Here is a 24,704-nt window from a genome sequence, read left to right on the forward strand (position 1 = left end):
TCCTACCAGTGGTAGTTTCAAATTTTTTTACTACCGGTTCTGTGGCTGTGGCTGTGGCTGTGGCTTGGTGGGCGTGGCATGGCTTGGTGGGCAGGGTAGGGGAAAGATACTGCAAAATCCCCATTTTCTCCCAATCAGCTGGGACTTGGGAGGCAGAGAATAGATGGAGGTGGGGCCAGTCAGAATGTTTACTACCGGTTTTCCGAACTACTCAAAATTTCCACTACCGGTTCTCCAGAACTGGTCAGAACCTGCTGAAACCCACCTCTGATTCCTACACACCTTTCTTTCAAAAACTTACACAATCTTTTCGTAGCTCAATTTGCTGCCATCTAATGGCCTTTCAACTCTAAAAGTCAAACGTTGTCCTTCTTAAGAGGCAAAGGTATACCTGTGTCTATAAGCGTCTGATGGGAAAAGCCAGAATGGGATGGTCCTCATCTCTAAAGACCCATGGCAGGCACCAACTTCTATCTCTGTAATAAAAATCTTTTACTTGTTAAATCCAATAGCTGATAGATAGGAAACATATTATTTCATAGTTTAAAACGTTTTCATGTGCTCTTCTCAGAAAATGCAGAGAATGTAGTTCTGTGCCAGGTATCCCTGGAGCAATGATTCTTAAACTGTTTGACCTAATTATTCCTTTTCCATCTAGAATAATGACATTATGCTCGTCCCACCAAACTCAGACTCTATAAAGATAAAGGTAAAATTTCTCCTTGCACATATGTGCTAGTCGTTCCTGACTCTAGGGCAGGGGTGAAACCTAAAATTTTTCCCTACCAGTTCTGTGGGCATGGCTTAATTGGTGGGCATGGCTTGGTGGTCAGATGGCTTGGTGGGCGTGGCCAATAACAATAAATAATAAAAATAATAAACAAAGTATAAAAAAACAAGAGGTATCAAAAACCAACTTTCACACTTTACAACACACAACACAACACAACACAACTGACTCACACACAATGTAAAAGCAGCTGCACTTCACACTTCACATAGCCACAAAAAGCTCAAAAACCAACTTTCACACTTTACACACACACAACACAACACAACTGACTCACACACAATGTAAAAGCAGCTGCACTTCACACTTCACACTTCACACAGCCACAAAAAGCTCAAAAACCAACTTTCACACTTTACACACACAGCCAACACACACACACACATACACACACACACACACACACACTATGCCACATACAGCTTTCTGAGATTTTGTGTTTGTGTAGTTAGAGTGAAACACTACAGAAACACACCAAATCTCAGAAAGCTGCACAAATATTTTATTTTATTATTTTATTTTATTTTATTTTATTTTATTTTATTTTATTTTATTTTATTTTATTGTGGACTTCAAATCCCAGAGTTCCTCAGCCAGCAAAGCCAGCCAGCATTAGTTGATCACCGAGGAAATAGATTAACTGAGCGATTGATTCTGTCTGGCTGAAACTGAAACTGCTTTCGGGCTGGAAAGAGAGCCATGCGTTCATCAGTAATCAGGTAAGTGCCTTAGAATCTCTACTCTTACTTGTAGAAAACATGTTTTCTACAAGTAAGGTTCTGCTGTTTTTTTACTTTTAAAGGCCTGTTTCGGCTGAAGCAAAACCGGCTTTTAAAAGTAAAAAAAAAACCTCTGCAGATGGTGCGGCTCAGCAGAGGCAGGGGGGCGGGGCCAGGGATTTTTGCTACCGGTCCTCCAAACCAGCAGCTGCCATCACTACCAGATCACGCGATCCCGTCCGATCCGGGAGCATTTCACCCCTGCTCTAGGGGGCAGTGCTCATCTCCGTTTCAAAGCCAAAGAGCCAGCGCTGTCCAAAGATGTCTCCGTGGTCATGTGGCCAGCATGACTAAATGCTAAAGGCGCACGGAACGCTGTCACCTTCTCACCAAAGGTGGTCCCTATTTTTCTACTTGTACTTTTTACATGCTTTCGAACTGCTAGGTTGGCAGAAGCTGGGACAAGTAACAGGAGTTCATCCCATTTTGTGGCACTGGGGATTTGAACCGCTGAACTGCCGACCTTTCGATCGACAAGCTCAGGGTCTTAGCCACTGAGCTACCGCGTCCCCTTATAGATCAGACTCTATAGTGTTATACAAATGTCCCACAGCAGCAAGCCGAACTGAATCCTTGACTCACAAACAAGCAATTATAAATTGCTTCATTACTCCCAGATTAATAACCATTACCTTAAAGAATTTTCATCACATTAATCAAACTACAGTTCTCAGCATTCACTGGAAAAGCTAGGGGCAGACTAAGGTGTACAATATATATTTGCAATATAGATACAACTGTGTTATTTAGAAACTTGATGTATGAATGCATCATATCTGAGACTGACGCTTGTCTCCTTCTTCCAATAACGTATGAAATATAGTCAGGCATTGCTCACATCATTTTGTTTTAAGTTTTATAACAACTTAAAAAAATCTCTTTAGCAAACAAGACTTTATGGACTTCAGATTATGTAGCAAGGACTAGGTCACTGCAACTCTAAAAAATGAATAAACACTTTCTTGGGTTTGAAAGTAACAGCTATTTTAGCAATTGAAGAAAATGCTCCTTTTGATAGCTATTGAAAGTCTTCAAATTTGCTGCATTAAACTAACTGAAACTTGAAGAGAAAAAAATCTATTAAATTATCTTGCTATCAGACACAGCAGATGAGAATGGAAACATTTCAGAAAGAACAGATGAGGTAGTTTCCATTAAAACTCCATCTGTTCCTCAATAATGGATTCTCTGATTTATGCTTACATCAAAGTGAGATGTCCTGATATGTTCACAATCCTTTGCCCAGAAAGTTTGTTGTGTTTATTCTAATGGACAGAGCCAATTCACACAAGCAAATGAACACTGTATTTGCTCAAACTGACTCTGAACTTAAGTACATGTCTATGAATGAATAAATGAATGAATGAATGAATGAATGTATATGAGTATATGTATATGTATATGTATAAAGGTAAAGGTTCCCCTCGCATATATATGCTAGTCGTTCCCAACTCTAGGGGGTGGTGCTCATCTCTGTTTCCAAGCTGAAGAGCCAGTGCTGTCTGAAGATGTCTCCGTGGTCATGTGGGCAGCATGACTAAATGCCAAAGGTGCACGGAATGCTGTTACCTTCCCACCAAAGTGGTCCCTATTTTTCTCCTTGCATTTCTTAAGTGCTTTCAAACTGCTAGGTTGGCAGAAGCTGGGACAAGTAATGCGAGCTCACCCCATTTCGCAGCACTAGGGATTCGAACCGCTGAACTGCCGACCTTTCGATCAACAAGCTCTGCGTCTTAGCCACTGAACTACCATGTCCCTCATGTATATGTATATATATATGTGTGTGTGTGTGTGTGTGTGTGTGTATCTCTGTGTATATAAACATAAATATACACCAGTGGTGGGTTTCACTTACCTTTGCTACTGGTTTGCTCACATTCGTGCTTACTTTGCTCGCATGCATGCCACTTCTGCGCATGTGCAGAGCATATTTGATGACGTCCAGGTGGGTGGGTGGAGCCTCCCACCGCTGATACTACCAGTTCACCCAAACTGGGGCAAACCAGTAGCAACCCACCATGTAGAATATTATATGTAGAACAATATTGCTCTTTAATCCATTGAGATCATTGCTGATCCTTGTTTCAAATTTCTTCTAAATTTTAAACACCCTATTTTCTAAGTCCAGCAAAAAGAAATAGTCACTCTCTGGGATTGTCCTTTTTAGTTCCTTCTTAATTTTTAAAGCCTCCTCTGTCAGATATCGAATAGACTGATGTGGGAACCAATCAGGAGGCAGGAACCAGAGCAGAAAAATAAGCTTGCGTCAATGGCTGAAGCTGTGGACAGCTCCCATTTAAAAGGTTGTCACGGCTCAGGTTGCTCATGCTGTATCTGGAACTGAATAAACCTGTTGCAAGCTGAAGGAGTCTTTTTTTTTTCTTTTATTCAAAAAGTTTTACAAAAATTTTTTTCCCCCTTTCCCCCCAACCGCCCTCCCTTCACTAATCCCCTCCCCCCTCCCCCCTGACTTCCCGGAACAAGCACAAGGTATAGTTAAAAATAAAACAAACATATGCTAAGAAAATTTTTCCCCAAAACTATTATACCAATTTTCCCTCTCTAGCTCTGACTTCCTCCTAACATAACCAAAATCCTTCAAAAAAAATTAACAATTAACAGTAATAAGATATGTAAAGCAATAGAACAAATTAATCCTAAAGTGTTTAAAACCAGCTAAAGCATAAAAATCCAATCCCATTCAGAGAATATCTCCCTTATAGCTTCTATAACCATATAATTTTTCCCCCAGGTCTTTCTTACATAAGATCTTTCGAGAATATTCTATTTAAAATTCAATACAACACATTATAAAATTTCAATACAGAAAATTACAATATCTATTCAACTTTAGTCCTTCCTCGTCAAAATCCAGTATAAATCCAAATATCTAGTCTTTTATGATAGATATAAAACATATAATCAACCCATTTCTTCCAAATCTTCCTCACATATTGTCTTTCAGGGACACTAATATTTTTGTCTGTTAATATTTCAAAACAACCTTGTTTCAAGGATAATACTTTTGTCTCTTGCCATTTTTTTGATGCATTAATCTCTGTCTTTCCTTCATTACTCCTTTTGAAAAGTCAGTCACAATATTTCCTAGTAGTTCCTTATGTCCAAGAATCCACAAATTACTGCCGTATATTTCATCAGTCCAAAAAGAGAACTCTTGGAAAGCATTAACCCTGTGAGTTTTTTTGGTTCGGGAGACAGCCTCCTGTAGCACAAATTCAGGCATTTCATCCAAACTATTTAAAGAAAACTTCTTTACATCAACTTGTTTATTCACGATCATATCTTTATATTTATCCACTTTTGTTTGTATCTCCTCCATTTGTTCCAAGTCCTGATTACACTGGTTAATTTCCTCCAAGCTCTCATCCAAAACATCCCCATTTTTTATCAATTCGTATTTTTGAATAATTAAATACATTCTTTCTGTGTAATCCTGTATAAAGTCACAAATCCATTCTTCTGAAAGAACTTTCATGGCAAAGTTCTTGCTGAGAATCCCCTTATGAAATACTTAAACAACGTAATATAATCCAACAATCCACAGTCCAACACAATAAGATAAAATCTCCATTCAGTTTCGATTTCGCAGCAAGGCTCCTTTCCTTTCCCTTCCCTTTATCGCTCTACTTTCAATTGCTCTCAAACACCATTTTAAACAATTAAAGGAAGGGGGGGAAAATTTCTCTTTTTAAAGAAGGTGGAAGTCAGAAAGTCAAAAATACTTGCAAACCAATAATTGTTCACTCATGCTTCTTCCGTCTGCTTATAGAAATCCACAAAAAGAAATCAATTGTTAGCAGAAGTGGACATCTTCCTCTTTTCCTGCTTTTGCAGAAGCATACTGAATACTGGAGATTAAAGGCGGATTCAATGGGATTCGACCTTTTGGGACTTTGCATAACAAAAACAAAGCCCCTAGGGGAATCTACCACTCTCCCCCCCTGCTCTTTCTCTCTCTTTCAACCAGAGAGGGAAATTGAAGCCGGGAACAGCTGTTCGTTGCTGTTTTCACCGGCTTTTACCATATCCAGTGCGGAGTGCCATAAATTAGCACCCAGCAAGAAAGGTGGCGCCAAGTGGAAGTCCAAGCTGAAGGAGTCTTGTGTCTTGTGCCTTTGCCCATGACTTAACATTGGTGATGTAGGTGGGATCTGGCCAAGGATACTAGACACTAGGCTTGAACAGAAATGCCATGTGGAAGCAACGGCCATCGAATTTGAACAGCTGCCCAATGAAAATGTCTTCCATTATACCACCTACCCCATTCAACCCTGCAGGAGAAGACTGGGAGTCCTACATGGAGCGCTTCCATATGTTCCTGGAAGCCAACGACCTGTAGATAGGGTAGATATGATATTGTTGCCATTACGGAAACTTGGTGGGATGAAACTGACAAATGGAACATACAGCTAGAGGGATATAAATTATTTAAAAGAAATAGACCAAATAAAAGAGGAGGTGGAGTTGCACTATATATAAGAAATAACTACATCTCTACAGAAATAGAGCACAACAATGATGAAAATCATCTTGAATGTATTTGGGTCAATATAAAAGGGGTGAAAAACGATATTGCCATAGGTCTATACTATAGGCCACCCAACCAAACAGAGGAAGTAGATGAACTTTTTGCTAGTCAGCTAACTAAGGTATGTAGGAAGCACATCACAGTAGTAATGGGGGATTTTAACTACCCTGACATCAACTGGGAAACAAACTCTGCACCAAGTGGAAGATCCAACAGGTTCCTAACAAACCTAGCAGACAACTTTGTTTCCCAAAAAATAGAGAAGGCGACAAGGAGATCAGCCATATTGGACTTAATTCTCACTAACAGAGATGAAATGATAGAAGGTGTTGAAGCTACAGGAACCTTGGGGGCAAGTGACCACGCAATATTGGAATTCAACATTAAGCAAATACAAGTAGTAGAACAAAGTCAAACTAGAGTCTTGGACTTTAAGAGAGCTAATTTCAATAAACTTAGAGAGATCTTGAGAAGGATTCAATGGATGAGAATCCTCAGGGGGAAAACAACTCAAGAAGCTTGGGAAATTTTGAAAAGTGAGATTATAAAAGCACAGTCTAACACAATACCAATGAAGAAGAAAAATAGTAGATCACAAAAGAAACCAGCATGGATGCATAAAGAACTATCTGACAAATTGAAAGACAAAAGGACAAATATAAAAAGTGGAAAGAGGGCAAATAACTAAGGCAGAATATCAGCAAATAGCCGAGCCTGTAAAGATGAAGTGAGGAAAGCTAAGGCTCACAATGAACAAAGGCTAGCGACAAAAGTAAAAATAATAAAAAGGTTCTTCCAACATGTTAAAAACAAGAACAAAGTCAAGGAAACAATTGGCCCATTGCTGGGAGAAAGTGGCAAGAAGATGACAAGCAACAGGGAGAAAGCAGATCTACTTAACTCATTTTTTGCATCTGTCTTTACACAAAAGGAAAAACAATCCAACCTATCAAAACAGCACTACAAAAAACAGATTAGAAACACAAGTTAAAATAGGGAAGAAAATGGTAAGTGAACACCTGTCTACCCTAGACGAGTTCAAATCACCAGGACCGGATGGATTACACCCCAAGGTTCTGAAGGAACTGGCAGACATGATCTCAGAACCACTGAACTATATCTTTCAAAGATCCTGGAGCACAGGGGAGCTGCCAGAGGACTGGAAAAGAGCTGATGTAGTTCCCATCTTCAAAAAAGGAAAAAAAAACAGATCCAGGAAACTACAGACCTATCAGTCTGACCTCAATACCGGGAAGATTCTGGAAAAGATAATCAAGCAACGAATCACGAACACCTAGAAGCAAACAAAGTAATAACCAAAAGCCAACATGGGTTTGTCATAAACAGATCATGCCAGACTAATCTTATCGCATTCTTTGACAAAATGACAAAATTAGTAGACCAGAGGAATGCTGTTGATATAATTTACTTGGACTTCAGTAAAGCATTTGATAAAGTAGACCATAACCTACTACTAGATAAAGTAGAAAAATGTGGGTTAGACAGCACCACCACCAGATGGATTCGTAACTGGCTGACCAACCGCACTCAACGTGTAGTCCTCAACGGAACTACATCCACATGGAGGAAGTATGCAGTGGAGTACCCCAAGGCTCTGTTTTAGGCCCAGTACTCTTCAACATCTTCATCAATGACTTGGACGAGGGGATAGATGGGGAACTCACCAAATTTGCAGATGACACCAAGCTGGCAGGAATAGCCAACACTCCAGAAGATAGGCTCAAGTTACAGAAAGATCTTGACAGACTTGAACATTGGGCGCTATCTAACAAAATGAAATTCAACAGTGAAAAAAGTAAGGTTCTACATTTAGGCCAAAAAAACAAAATGCACCAGTACCGTATATGTGGTACCTTGCTCAATAGTAGTACCTGTGAGAGGGATCTTGGAGTCCTAGTGGATAACCATCTAGATATGAGCCAGCAGTGTGCAGCAGCTGTTAAAAAAGCCAACACAGTTCTGGGCTGCATAAACAGAGGGATAGAATCAAGATCACGTGAAGTGCTAGTACCACTTTATAATGCCTTGGTAAGGCCACACTTGGAATATTGCATCCAGTTTTGGTCACCACGATGTAAAAAAGATGTTGAGACTCTAGAAAGAGTGCAGAGAAGAGCAACAAAGATGATTAGGGGACTGGAGGATAAAACATATGAAGAACGGTTGCAGGAACTGGGTATGTCTCGTTTAACAAAAAGAAGGACTAGGGGAGACATGATAGCAGTGTTCCAATATCTCAGGGGCTGCCACAGAGAAGTGGGAGTTGGGCTGTTCTCCAGAGCACCTGAGGGTAGAACAAGAAGCAATGGGTGGAAACTGATCAAGGAAAGAAGCAACTTAGAACTAAGGAGAAATTTCCTGACAGTTAGAACAATTAATCAGTGGAACGACTTGCCTGCAGAAGTTGTGAATGCTCCAACACTGGAAATTTTTAAGAAAATGTTGGATAACCATCTGACTGAGATGGTGTAGGGTTTCCTGCCTGGGCAGGGGGTTGGACTAGAAGGCCTCCAAGGTCCCTTCCAACTCTGATGTTATGTTATGTTATATGTTGAGCCTGTCAGAACAGAGGAAAAGAGCACTTTTCCTCACACACTGCGGAGTCACTCTTTTTAAGATGGCAAAGGCATTGGAGTTCCCAGCTGAATTGAGGACAATGACTTGACTGGCACTGGAAAGAATCTTGCAAGCACATTATGCTCGTGAAGCATCCTCACTGGTAAGAAGGCATGAATTCTACTGGTGAGACCAGTGAGAAGGAGAATCCATCAGTGAATTTGTCATGACATTGCAAAAAATTGCAACTGCATGTGAATTCTCAAACCTTGACGAAGCCCTGAGGGACTGCCTTGTGTTGGGATTATGAGACATAACCCTACAAAGCCAACTGCTTGTGAAATCGAGAATCCAGGAAGCCATAGAAGAAGCAACGGTGACCAAAGCCTCGCAGAAATCCGCCATGAAGAAAATGAACAGATCGCCACCAAAAACAGAGGCATCCACCGTACATTATGAGGATGCTGAGACTGAATCTGAGGATGGAGACAAGGATAAGGTGTACAACCTTTGCTCAGAACGAAAAGGGAGAAACCAAGACAAGGAGAGGAAAGGACCTTGGTGTGCTGGTTGTGAGGGAAACCACCCCAGGGCAGAATGCAGGTTCCAAGATGCCATCTGCCAGTGATGTGAGCATAAAGGACACATCACCAGGGTCTGCAGAGCATCTCAACCAGTATCTTGCAGATCCCAACAGTCCAGCCCTTCACAGTGAACCAAGAGACCCCAAGAAAGCAACCGGAGACAACCATTTGGAAGGTACCGGCGCAGCGAGGGAAATGCGTCTGAAAGGGGTGAGACACATCAAACGATAATAGTGGGCCACTCAAGCGTGGGAAAGGCAAAGAAAATGGTGGCGACCATTACCATTGAGGGGAGACCATGCAAGGTGGAGGTCAACGCTGGATCATACCAAAACATGGTATCCTGGGCAACCATCAAGCAGCTGGTGCCAGAGATCACTACCCGCACACTCAAGATGCAGAAGCTAATACTGAAAGACTATCAAGGAAACCGAATTCCAGTGATAGGTGTTGGAACTTTCAACATAGAATTCAAGAATTTTAGAGGACAGCTACCCCTAACCATAGTAGACCGGGACAGGCCTAGCCTATTGGGACTGGAATGATTCGAACCGCTGGGCCTGGCTGTGATGGGAATAAACCAAATAGAAGAGGATCGCTGGGAAGAGGACATCTTGAAAGACTTTGCAGACATTTTCGACGGAAAGCTGGGCAAGTACACTGAGACCCCTATTTCATTTAACCTAGACCTCCAAATTGCCCCTGTCAGGATAAAACCCCAAAGAGTCCTTTTTGCTCTATGGACCAAAATCAATGAACAACTATATAAGCTTGTTGCCTAAGGAGTTTTAGAGCCGACAGACCATGCTAAGTGGGAAACCCCTATTGTAACCTCCACAAAGCCAGGTGGATCAGCGTGCCTGTGCGGGAGCTATAAATGCACATTAAATAAAGCCGTTGTGACTCCAGCCCCCGAACCTGGCCCCATGCCTGACAGTGACTCCGAGAGTGAGGGGGAAGGGCCGGTAAGGCTTACCTCGGGAGCACCGATTCCTCTGGCTCGGCTCCAGGAGCCAGAACCAGACCAGCCAGAGGACGTAATGAGGCTGTCATCCCCTGATTTCTCCCTTCCTCAGGCTACGTCTTCAGACCCAGCTGATAATAATAATCAAGCTTGGCTTGACCCATGCTTCAGAAGATTAGAGAGGCGGCGTCATCAAAAGGAAGGGTGGGGCAGGAGCCCCACCCCACAGGATATATAAGGAGCTTTGGGACTGCTCTTACTCCACGGGAAGCAAAGTTTAGCTGATCCGTTTCAAAAAGAGTCTGCTACGTGAGTCATTTGTTTAAACTTTGGCAGGCAGCTGTGATTTCTCTGCCAGGACTGATAAGAGCTGTGAATCCACTGGCTGAAGGCCAGCTCGTGGGTCTGAAGTGGGGAAGGAGACAGAACATCAGCACTACAGCAGAGTGCATATCCAGTGCCTGTTGTGCAACACCTGGGGTGAGGAAAGGTATTTGTGAAACTTGACCTCCCCAGGCATATCAACAGCTGCCTATTGATGATGCCACAGCAGAGGCTCAGACCATAGTAACACACAGGGGAGCATTCAAATGCCGGTGGTTACAATTTGGGATGAGCGTGGCCCCTGGATTATTCCAGAATCTTATGGAGTGCCTGCTACAGGGAATTGATGGAGTAGTCCCATACTTCAATGGCGTACTATATCCACCAACAATAGGGAAAAATTACAGCTAAGAGAGGGCAGTGCTAATGCAATTCCAGGAAGTGGGGTTAAAAGTGAAAAAAGACAAGTGCCAATTGGCAGTGGAGAGGGTAGAATTCCTGAGCTACCTCATTGATGGTTCCCAGATACGACCCACTCTGGGAAAACTGAAGGCAATCCGAGAAGCTCCAACCCCAACCAACAAAACAGAACTGCAACCTTTTCTGGGATTACTAAATTTCTACAACATTTTCCTGCCACAGAAAGCGACCATGCTGAGTCATTACACCGTTTACTGGACAAAAAGACTGACTGGACATGGGGACGGAAGGAAGCAAGTGCATTCAACAAAGTAAAAACAATCTTAACGTCCAACAGCATATTAATCCAATACAACGAAACACTTCCATTAAAACTCACATGCAACGCATCCCCATTCAGAATCGGAGCTGCATGCCGAACGGGAGAGAAACCCCCATTGCCTTCTATTCTAGAACTCTCTCTAAACCAGAACACAATTACAGTCAAATTGACAAAGAAATGCTGGCTGCCATTGCTGGAATCAAGAGGTTCCATGAATATGTCTACGGAAGGAGGTTCGAGCTGACCATAAACCGCTCCTAGGAATTATCGCAGGTGACCGACCAACATCATACGTACTATCCCCATGAATGCTGAGATGAACAGAATTCCTCGCCAGCTACAATTACCAGCTGAACTGCTAACCAGGGAAGTCAATTGATCACACAGATGCCCTCAGCAGATGTCCACTACCAGAACCAGTGGAGGACCTCACACCAGCAACAACCACCCTACTAATAGAAACTCTTACAAGCATGATAACCACAGCTGCTGACATCATGAGAGCAACCGCGAAAGACAGAATTTTGATGCAAGTTTTGAGTTGGGTTTTGAAAGGCTGGCCAGAGACTGCTGTAAGCGAAGAAGTCAAGCCTTTTAAAACCCGGCAAACTGAACTATTGGGACTAAGGGGGTGTTTTGCTCTGGGAGGACAGGGTTATCATTCCCAAAGCTTTACAAAAGGACATTTTGGTAACATTGTATGAGGGGCACCCAGGAATAGTGAAAATGAGAGTGTTAGCCAGGAGTTATGTTAGGTGGCCAGGAATGGACAAAGAAATAGAAACATGGGTAGCCACATGCACATCCTGCCAGGAATCACAGCTAGCACCACACACAGCAACCACACATGACTGGGAAAGCCCAAAGACACCATGGTTCAGCATACATATTGATTTTGCAGGACCCTGCCAGGGGAACACTTTTTTAATGCACAGTCAATGCATATTCGAAACGGTTAGAAGTAAACCTCATGTCACCACAGAAGCAGTCATAAGAGTCCTACAGAGATTATTTGCAACACCTGGGCTACAAGATTTAGCAGGCTTTGATAATGGGCCCCAATTCACCGCGAACCAATTCAAACGATTCCTAGCTAACCAAGGGGTCAGGCATGCACTGTCCGTGCCGGGACATCTGGCCACTAATGGACAAGCTGAAAGAATGGTGAAAACGACCAAAGAGACTCTAGCTAAAATGGGCCCAGGGGAAATCCAAGCAAAAATAGACAAACTACTAACAATACAACACATAACACCGAGCGCGACCACACACAGAAGCCCCACGGAACTATTAATGGGGAGGAAGCTGAGATCCCAGCTAGATAGACTGCACCCACAATATAATTCAGAAACCCCAGTAGACTCCACTAGCAAATGTAAATCATTTAAAGTAGGATAAGGTATACGCTAAAAATTACAGTGAGGAACCGTTATGGACACCGGCCCAAATAACACAGATAACAGACCCACTATCCTACAGAATAGAAACAGAAGATGGCCGGGGGTGAAAGAAACATATAGACCAACTCCAAGGGCAAATAGTGAGAAAGGAACATGAAACACAAAGGGAAACCTTGGAGGAAGGAAGAAAACACAATAGATAAATCACAGATGTAGATCAGGCCCTACACCACACACACAAACAACATTCAATCCCGGAAAGAGTCAGTGGCCACATCCAGGGATGATGTTCTGAAGTCAGAAGCAGCCCAGAAATCCTCCCAGAGAATGAGGCAACAAATATCCAAAAGAATGAACCAGGCCAACAACCAGGTTTGAGACTATTCTACAAACGCTTAGCGGAGAGACACAGAATCCAACCTCTACAGGCGAAGCCACCGAGCCAACTGAACTGTGCAGGTCAAGTCGCACCCAGAATAATAATAATAATGATAATAATAATAATAATAATAATAATAATAATAATAATAATAATAATAATAATAATAACAACAACAACAACAACAACAACAACAACAATAATAATAATTTAATTTTTATACCGCCCTTCTCCCGAAGAACAGGCAGATAAAAAAATACCATATATTACAATAAAAACACTCTTTAAAAAACTTATTCAATATGGCCTAAAAATTTAAAATACAATACAAAATATAAAATAAACCCCAATAAAATCCATATTTAAAAAACCCTATTTAAGCCAGTCCTGCTCAGAAGAATAGATACGTCTTCAGCTCGCGGCGAAAGTTCCGGAGGTCAGGAAGTTGTCAAAGTCCTGGGGGAAGCTCATTCCAGAGGGTAGGTGCCCCCACAGAGAAGGCTTTCCCCCTGGGGGTCGCCAGCCTACACTGTTTGGCTGACGGCACCCTAAGAAGACCCTCTCTATGGGAGCGTACCGGCCGGTGGGAGGCATGTGGTAGCAGAAGGCGGTCCCGAAGATATCCCGGTCCTATGCCATGGAGCGCTTTAAAGGTGGTAACCAGCACCTTGAAGTGCACTCGGAAAACCACAGGTAGCCAGTGCAGCCTGCGCAGGATCGGTGTTATATGGAGCCACGAGTGGCTCCCTCTATCACCCGCGTGGCTGCATTCTGAACCAACTGAAGTCTCCGGGTGCACCTCAAGGGGAGCCCCATGTAGAGAGCATTGCAGTAGTCCAGGCGAGAAGTGACGAGGGCGTGAGTGACCGTGCATAAGGCATCCCGGTATAGAAAGGGGCCCAACTGGCGAACCAGGCGGACCTGGTAAAAAGCTCTCCTGGAGACAGTCACCAAATGATCTTCAAAGGACAACCGTCCATCCAGGAGAACACCCAGATTGCGCACTCTCTCCATTGGGGCCAATGATTCACCCCCAACAGTCAGCCGCAGTTGCAGCTGACTGTACCGGGATGCCGGCATCCACAGCCACTCAGTCTTGGAGGGGTTGAGCTTGAGCCTGTTTCTCCCCATCCAGACCCGTACGGCCTCCAAACACCGAGACAACACTTCAACAGCTTCATTGGGGTGGTCAGGGGTGGAAATGTACAGCTGGGTGTCATCCGCGTACAGTTGATAACTCACCCCAAAACCACTGATGACCTCACCCAGCGGCTTCATGTAGATGTTGAACAGAAGAGGCGAGAGAACCGACCCCTGTGGCACCCCACAAAGGAGGCGCCTCGAGGTCGATCTCTGCCCCCCTGCCTACTTATGGGACTACATTGCCTAACCAACACCAGATTGGACAGTGTCAGCCTAGAGCGGAGGGGTGTCAGATATTGAATAGACTGACATGGGAACCAATCAGGAGGCAGGAACCAGAGCACGTCAATGGCTGAAGCCGTGGACAGCTCCTGTTTAAAAGGGGCTGCCGTGGCTCAGGTTTCTCATGCTGTATCTGGAACTGAATAAACCTGCTGCAAGCTGAAGGAATCATGTGTCTTGTGCCTTCGCACGTGCCATGACTTAACATCTTCCATCTTTTTTTTCTTTTTTGTCTAATGATATATTCTTTTTCAAATTCTTGTTCATGGTGTCCTCAGACAGACTTTGTTGCATATCTTTTTCTATAGCATTTTCTTCTGGGAAACAGATGTTTCCCAAGAAGATACAACACAACTGACATTAATGATTCAAAATCCCAATGCAGTTCCTCAAAAATGTCTCTGAACACCATTTGATGCGGCTTGTCTTGTTATACCTCTGATATTAAAAAAGTTTTTCTTTCTCATGAAAATACACGTATTTTAAAAAGTTAATTTCAACATCTTCTTCAAGACTCCTTATTCCAACGTTTTCTGAGCCTTTTATCCATTGAAAACTTTCTATAGCCAATTTTTTTTCTTTTTGCTGTTTTATTTTAAATTCTTGAAGATTACAAAGATACATGTTCATATTCTTATATTAAAGATTGGAGACATTCACCCAGAGTTTCCAGCCTTGTCATTTTGAAAGTCTCTCTAGTTTTTTTTAAAGAAATTAATAGGCAATTGCTGAAAAAAAAATGAGCAAAGGAAATGTAAATTTAGCTTGCAGCTGGAGCAAGTAAGGTAAATTCCCTCAGTTCCAGATTCTTCGTTTTCACACCTTCCAGAGGCTGCTATTTTGCGGTCTCCTCATGAGAAGCAACCATGTGGAGCACAGCTTGGTTGATCTTGTATCTTTTCTCTATCCAGAGGGGGTCAAAGGTGCCAATCTATTTGTCGGTTCCTTATTCTTAGTTGCAAACATTAGACCTGATTTTTACAGAGCCATCTTCAATCTGCCAATCTTCCCTGGATGTCTCACTATAATTTTCCCAAAGGGAAAGGAAAAAAAACCCAGCAAGGAATCTGATGTTCCTTATCATTTTTGTACTTTGTATAAATGAGAAATGATACTGATAATACATTTTAGTGGTTAAGGTACTGAATTAGGACCAGGTAACCACCGTTCAAATGTACCCTTAGGCACAGAGAAAGACTTGGGGCCTTTCTTTCTACCCAACCTATCTCACAAGGTTATTATGCAAAAAAAAAAAAGAAGGATGGAGTACTGAATGCCTGGGAGAAATGTGACATATAAATTAACAAATAAAACAACTATATTTCTCTCCAGCTTTCTGTGCATGCAATCTGATTCTTAGGAGGAAAGTAAATTGGCAATACTACAGTAAACAAAGCCAGGATCTGTGAACTTTACTTCCAAAACCTAATATAACCACTGTATCAAAATATGCCAAAATATACCAGCTTAAATATGCCATATGGAATTTGAGAGATTTTTCTGTGATGTGTACAGAAAAATATGACTGTCAAAGGATGCACCATTTTGTTCGTTATCTTCTAGACTTTAGAATTGTCCCATGTATTTCTGCTTGATCAAAGTACATTTAAAATGAATTTAATTTGTTTAAAAAACAGAATAAAAAGCATTTTTGGAAACTTCTTTACAATGTCACAAAAAGAACCATAGATGATGTTAATGGTTCTATTTTAACAGTTGCTGAGATAACAGTAACTTCTCAGAGCATCTTCTCATTGTTAACAGAACAAGAATAGGATGAAACTCTTCAAAATGAAAATCAACGAAATGCATGACATTTTCTTTTCACTGGCAGCCCAAGAAATGTAACACACAGTGGTGATAGTAGGGAAATTAAGATCATTCTTAGCTGCAGTCCTAAAATGAACTCATCTTTGCTATTTAAAAAAAAGACTATTAATGTATAGTGTAGTTTACCTGTGTATCTATTATTTTGGTTGGCATTTGTATGTATAAATACTGTATTTGCAGATTCGCAGGTATTCCTCACTTAATAACTACAACTGAGCCTAGAATTGCAATAGTAAGTCATTAGGATTGTTAAGTGAGACCACTGCAATCCCAGCTCTCACATTTGTGGCTATTAAGTGATTGCATTAGGAGGGCAGTGTGCTGCCCCACTCACTCACACATACACGTCAATGTGGTTGATGGAGAGTTTTACGGATATTCTCCATCAGTTCTCTTCACCCAGCTTTAGAACTGTCCCAAATAAAGCCAATCATAAGCAAGCCCAGATTAATCTCCCAGGCAATGGCCAATTAGTCCATAAAACAAATAGCAAACACGTAAGTCCCATAAACAAACACAAAGCCCCCAGGCAAAAACTGAAAGTCCATCCACATTTGCTCACTGGTTATAGAAGTTCAGAGTGTCAAAAGTCAAGCAGGAAACATAGTTGCTGCACACGGCTATGACCCACACACCAGAGGTGGGTTTCAGCAGGTTCTAACCAGTTCTGGAGAACTGGTAGCGGAAATTTTGAGTAGTTCAGAGAACCGGCCCCACCCCCATCTATTCTCTGCCTCCTGAGTCCCAGCTGATTGGGAGGGAAAGGGGATTTTTCAGTATCCTTCCCCTGCCACGCCCCAAGCCACACCCATCAAGCCATGCCACATCCACAGAACCAGTAGTAAAAAAATATGAAACCCATCACTGCCACACACAATGGTCCCAGCAACGTTTTCCTCTGCCTTCCCATTCCAGCTGTAAAACTGATCTGCAGGGAAACATAACACAGTTCATAATTGGTTTAACATCATATCTCCTGTAATCTTCCATTACAACAGTTTATATAATTTTTTTTATGACTCGGTCTCTTAATGATTTTAGTCTAGTTTTTGATACACAAAGGAACAAGAAAAAGCTATTGTGAGTACAAAAAAAAAAAAATCCTATACACTCTGACTTGGAACAATTCCTATGGTTTCTGCTTAAACAGGAGTCAATTTGAACTATACTGTTTTTATTCATGCTTCAATAATTAAGTTTAAAAATTGACATTTGTTTTATCCAGAATTATATTTTTATGGGAAAAGCATCAGAACTCAATAATATACGGCTTTAAAATAAAAAAGAAACAGCAGGATGGGCAAAAATATATTGCAAAATCTAAAGCGGGGGAAAAAACCCAGCTTCCATAATGAAAGGAAATGTGGAGAACTGATTTACAGCTTTGTAGAAAATTAAAATGGCATCTATTTCCCCCCAAGGAATAGTTTGATATCCCAGTTTTATGTATGATTTGTTTATTCATAACTTCATACTTTTTTTAATTGTACACTGTAATCTCTCCCTTTTGTACTTTTGACAAATAACTATCAGCATAACAGCGGGGTTTTCTGCTGCTGAGAAAATGCAAGAAAACAGATGCTTGAAATGAAAATTAAGCAACTAGTAGCCTAAAGCAGCATGTGCCACAACATTATGGCTTAACTTTTCCTTCCAAAAAGAAAAACAGTGCTTCTATTTCATGATTAAAGAGCACATAAGGTGTTGTGGCAAAAATTGACAGTGGAAGGCTATTAAAAGCAACTCCAGTTGAGCTAACACTCATAGTATGGATAATGGCCTGATGCCTATAACCTGCATTATAGTAATTATTGTGCATTTATTTCTAGAGAGTCATAGAAAGCTCAGTAATAAGCAAAGCAGCCTTGCAAACAGGCTTGAAATCTAAATAACAAATGTTGAAGAAATAAGGAACAAGGAGGCAGAGGAAAATAAGGAATCTCAGAGATAAGTTCTTAGAATTATTGTCTTTATGAAGCCAAGTCAAGCAATGCTTATCATGGACTCCTCACAGGTCATTGATTTCAATTCATGAGAAACAGTGACTTGATTTTCAAGAGAAATGAAATGAAAATGTATCACAACATCCCCAGTTTTGATATTCCAGCTACCCTTTCTACATTTGTTTGGTATGCTATTTAGTGTTGCTTTGGTGTAAGATTGCTAAATTTGAGGAAAGGAATAAAGAAATAATGGAAAGAAGACAATCTAGCCATCCCTGCAATAAAATAACAGAAAATAAACCTACACAGTCAAAACTGATGTCTCAGTCCTAGTTGAATGGTTTATTTTCAAGAAGCTTCTTGAAACTAAACAGTTACTATACTTAAAGATTTCAGTGTGTTGCACATAATCAACACTTCAACATCAAAGCCAGAGGTGGGTTTCAGCAGGTTCTGACCAGTTCTGGAGAACTGGTAGCAGAAATTTTGAGTAATTCGGAGAACCGGTAAATACCAGCTCTGACTTGCCCCACCCCCAACTATTCTCTGCCTCCCAAATCCCAGCTGATCGCGAAGAAATGGGGACTTTGCAGTAACCTTCCCTTGGAGTGGGGTGGGAATGGAGATTTTACAGTATCCTTTCCCTGCCACGCCCACCAAGCCACACCCACCAAGCCATGCCATGCCCACCAAGCCATACCCACAGAACTGGTAGTAAAAAAATTAGAAACCCATCACTGAAAAGTACTATAACAGAACAAGGTATTATGAGGAGGAGCAATGCAAATAACAGGTAGGCAAAAATGTACAATTTTCAAGATTGCTTCCATTTTCAAGATCACTTCCCAGGTGCCAAGATTTTTTTTGAAAATGTATGTAACCCCTACCCTACAACAGAAGCTGATCCCAAAATCAAGAGCTGATCTCCCAGTAAAGTTCCCAAGCAGGCACTCTATTAGTTTCTGGAGGAAAACAACAACAACAACCTGCCTTCGATTGTGAATCTTTTACAACTCTAACGTATAAATAGCATATAGATGCATAACAATAGTATTGTGGGGACTTCAAACAATAGGAAGCTATTGAAGTCGGGCGAAAATCTCAACCTTGTCTATCTTTGAGACTTAAGGTCCAATATATTTTTAAACATATACAACCCAAGTCACCCCTTTCCATAGGCAAATTGGCTTCCTCTAACAACATTTGAAGATCTCCATTCTGTAACTGGTCTCTTGTCATTCATTCCCTTCCTGGCTCCCATTTTTTCTAAACCTTTATCCTTCCACCAGTGGTGAAATCTGAACCGGTTTATTACTGGTTCGTGCAGTGCACGCCAAAAGGAGGCATGTGGTAAGTAGAACAGCGCCGGGGGTGTGTGTGTGTGTGTGTGTGTGTGATCAGCTGTGGCACGCGATCTTTTTTATTATTTTTAAAAGCATTTTTTTGCAACCTATTTGGCCGAAGAGGTTGTTAAAAAATGCTTTTAAAAGTAAAAAAAAAAGGCTCTGACGATTGTACGGCTCAGCTGGGATTGTCAGAGTCTTTTAAAAGCATTTTTATAACCTCTTCGGCTGAAAAGGTTTAGAAAAAATGCTTTTAAAAGTAAAAAAAGAAGGCTCGGATGATTGCATGGCTCAGCTGTGATCGTCAGAGCCTTTTTTTAGCTTTTAAAAGCACTTTTTACAACCTATTCGGCCGAATAGGTTGTAAGAAAATGTTTTTAAAAGTTTTTTAAAAAGGCTCTGATGATTGCATGGGGGGGTGGGGGGCAGGGATTTTTGCTAGCAGTTCTCCCAACCACCAGCTGCCATCACTACGGGATCGGCTGATCTGGTCCAAACTGGGAGCATTTCACCCCTGCCTCCCACCCATAAGTGAAACTTCTCGCATCTCCTTATCCACATTGGCTGAACTCCTGAATGTTTGTATTCCCATAATGCTACAGGGAAAAATGCATCACACTTTCCTCCCTCTTGACCCTTTCTCAGAAGTAGCTCTTCCCCCAAAAGAGGGAGAATGTCTTGCTGTGCTGGTTGCCAAAGACTTTCTTCTCTCCTCCTTCTGCCTTACCACACCTTGAACTTGGGATCTTGATATTTGACCTTTTTCTACTATCTGATCTATTTAGCCAATGGTTAAAATATATCCTGAACAACAATAAAAAAATCTACCAGAAGACTATACTAGTTGTTTGTTCTTTTTTCCCTACTAAGATAACCTTTATTGTCACTTTTTTCTATGAATACACTGGCACACATTAAAAAATGAAATTCTGATGTCCACTCTTAAAAGAAAAAACACATACATATGCATATTCTATTTATTTATTTATTTATTTATTACATTTTTATACCGCCCTTCTCCCGAAGGACTCAGGGCGGTGTACAGCCAACGATAAAACACTAAATATATACAATTTAAAACAACATTTAAAACATAGCAGATTATAAAGGCTGATAAATTAAAAATTTAGATTTTAAAATTTTAAAATATTAACAAAAACCCCAAATTTAAAATTCAACACTATTATGCCAGTCCCGCTTGAATAAATAGGTGTGTTTTGAGCTCACGACGGAAGGTCCAAAGATTAGGCACTTGACGTAGGCCAGGGGGAAGTTCATTCCAGAGCATCGCTGCCCCCACAGAGAAGGCCCTACTCCTGGGGGCCGCCAGCCAACACTGTTTGGCGGACGGCACCCTGAGGAGACCCTCTCTGTGAGAGGATACGGGTCGGTGGGAGGCAAAAGGTAACAGCAGGCGGTCCCGTAAGTCCTAAGCCATGGAGCGCTTTAAAGGTGGTAACCAAAATCTTGAAGCGCACCCGAAAAACCACAGGAAGCCAGTGCAGACTACGGAGTAGTGATGTTACGTGGGAGCCACGAGCGGCTCCTGTTACCACTCGCGCAGCCCCATTCTGGACTAACTGTAGCCTCCGGGTGCACCTCAAGGGCAGCCCCATGTAGAGAGCGTTGCAGTAATCCAACCTAGACGTAATCAGAGCGTGAGTGACCATGCATAAGGCACCCCGGTCAAGGAAGGGACGCAGCTGGCGGACCAAGCGAACTTGGTAAAAGGCCCTCCTGGAGACAGCCGCCAGATGTTCAACAAAGGACAGCCGTCCATCCAGAAGGACGCCCAAGTTGCGAACCACCTTCTTTGGGGCCACTAACTCGCCCACAACAGTCAGCTGCGGATGCAGCTGACTGTACCGGGGTGCCGGCATCCACAGCCATATGTAGATATATACATACATACACACACACAGACTCTCAAGACTCTTTTTTCCGCTATGCATTCAAAATGAACTGTGATTAATATATATATATATATACATGTACATGTACACACACACACAGAGAGAGAGAGAGAGAGATATACACACACGTGTGTGTGTGTGTGTGCTTAGGTCTTGGCATATTCGGGTCCTTTCCCATGTAGGGTTGAAAGTATCTTGGCGATGTTTTGACGAGGTCTCACTCATCATCTTCAGGCTGGTGCTTTTGGCTTCGTGCTTGTGCGATATATATACATATACATACATATATATATATATATATATATATATATATATATATATATATATATATCACAGTTCATTTTGAATGCATAGTGGAAAAAAGAGTCTTGAGAGTTAACAAGGTTGATACTATATGGCAGGGGTCACCAACCTGTGGGCCGTGGCCCACTACAGGACTGTGGCCTATTGGCCACTGAGCCATGTGAGTATCTGGCCAATATGTTGCACCTGCACGTGTGCACAACTGCCCACACACTTACCTTAGCATCACTGCAAGCCCCAATTGTGTTATGTGCATGCTCATAGTCCTTTACACATGTACATGTAAAGGCACCTGAACTCCCCACACTGGGTCTCCAACTCAGAAAGGTTGGGGAACTCTGCTATATGGAATGAGCTATTACAGAATCTAATTGTTCTGCTTTGGATACTGCGAAGCCTCCTCCCAGAAGGTAACAAAGAACACCAGTCATAGAAAGGATATGTTAGGGTCCCTGCACGCCCTGGTTAAGCATCGCTTATATGCTATATTCTGAATAGAAAGAAGTGGACTTCCAATAATTCTTTCTGCCATCCCTAACAGTCTCTGCACAGCCTTACTCTCTGTGTTTCCTGTTTTGTGCCAATTTGGCACTACCAGCTGGGCTACATATCCTTCCCCCCGCCCCCCCCCCCATTGGAATTCTCATCAATTAATTAGATGTGCGAGCCAAGGAGCTAAGTAGCTCTTTTAGGTTATAGATGCAAAGAGATTATCCATCATTCTAGAATAGCTGTCATGCAGTTTTTATAAGCCCAAGATAGTTCACCATTCATAATATAAATAGTAAGGGATAGGTTTGTGGCAATAAAGAGCTCTCAGATATGCTATTTGCCTTGCTTAGGAAATGAAATAAGTTCAAACAGAGATGACATTGGAAGCAAAGCTTAAAGAGTTCAGATATGTTTGTCCATTTCAGTAGTTGGATTTAACTTTTCAAAACCCATAAAAATTATCTGCTCTGTATTAAAATTATTAGGAAGCAAGCTACTCCTCTTAAATGAAAATGTAGAGTTTAAAATAAATGCAGATTAATATGTGTATATATTAAAACACTTGCTCATCATACCAATTCACAATTAATGCCACTCCTGAGCAACTGACATGCAGATTATAGATATCAGTCATATTAATATTTTAGCATACTGTCATAGTAACACCTCCAGGCCCAGTATTATTTCTGATGCTGGCTTGTCTCATCACCATCAATGTTCCTCAGAGGAATTCATTATATTCTATTCATTCCTGTGTTTAAAAACAGAGGAAGGTTATTCTCAGCATCTAAGCCTGTTCCTTTTGACTTTTTCCAAATGGCCTAACAAGGTAAGGATGCACAGAGAGTTGGGTTTCTGGAATTCTTTCCAACATGTTAAGAAGAGATCTCCTCTGGGTTATGTGACCAGGTGGAAGGAGGGAGGGTTTCAGGATCTTTCCAAGCTGCCTCTCCCTTAAGTAAGGGTGAACAACTAAAGACCTTGGACTTCAACTCCCAGAATTCATGAGCCTGGCAGTTCTGGCAGTTCCCAGAATTCTGGGAATTGAAGTCCACAGGTCATAAAGGGTTCATAGTTGCCCACCTCTGCCCTTAAGGATGCATTGGAAGAATTGTCTTTCCTGCAGACTTCAGCTTGATCTGCCCATTTTTTGTTAACAACCCTTTATCTTGTCTCCTTCCCATCATTTCTTCTCTCTTGCTGGTTCCACTTATGTGGTAGAGATTTTAAAAAATCCAAAACCTTTAGCCGCACTGTTGCTGTTTCTGTATTACTACAAAATAGAATACTTCGGGTGAAACAAAATAGTCTACCAGAGTAGGCCATTGGTCCTTGTTTGGACTCCAAGATATTATTGCCAACCTTGCAAGTTTGCTAAAGCCATGCCAGTCATGCTTAACAAGATAGAGAGGGAAAGGCTTCAACTGAGAGAATGTTCTCTTTGTGAAAAATTCCTTTCTGCATTTCTAACTTCAGAACAAATAGTTTTAAAACCAAGATGAGATTTTTTTAAGCACTTCAGACTCCATGACAATTCTTTGGAAGAGTAGGTTCTAAAATTCTTATTGGCAGAACCCAATAAAATCTTTTAAGGTAAGAACAAAGCCCATTGTTTTATGCTTTCATTGTTATAGACTCCAATTTCTAATTAAATTTCATGCAATTTCTGGCAAGAGAAGAAAAATATGCATCTCTCATTGTTAATATATTTGTGCATAATTTGGGCAACTTTGATCAGTTATGTCATATCAGGCATCCGGTCGCTTTCATATTGATTTGTGCATTAATCTCATTTTTTGTTTGTTTTAGAATTAGCATACCAGAACTGTTCTGTGAGTTATCATGCTAATATGTTCTATCAAGGACTAAATTAACATTTGATTGCAGTTAACCAGTGGCGATGCTTCACATAAATTCAATGGATGGTGCCAGCCTTTCTGCATTACAGCTTGTATTAAGGGAGATCAAATCAGCATTCCTACAAAACAACACGATAAGCATCAAATACTTTCCTGATGAACAGAGTGCCCCAACCTTTGCACTCATTAGGAGTTTAATTTTGACTATGGCAGGGAAGCAGATGGTATCAAAAGATAGACAGGAATGCTATTTGTTATAAGCTTGTGGCTGTGAAAGACCACTGAGGTAACATAATGGTTCATGCTGCCTCTCCCCAGAATTTTCTTCTTGAACCAAAACTCATGAATATCAGAAATGTATAAAAACCAGGAAAGGACAGGAATTATAAATGTTAGGATTACAATATCTAATGATGATGATCATTTAATGACGGTCCTTGATTTTATTGCCACTGTCTTGAGATATAAGCTTGTTATCCATTTTTAAATAGTAATGCTGAATGCCAGG

Source organism: Ahaetulla prasina, chromosome 1, assembly GCF_028640845.1.
Source record: "Ahaetulla prasina isolate Xishuangbanna chromosome 1, ASM2864084v1, whole genome shotgun sequence".
Taxonomy (NCBI): Eukaryota; Metazoa; Chordata; class Lepidosauria; order Squamata; family Colubridae; genus Ahaetulla; species Ahaetulla prasina.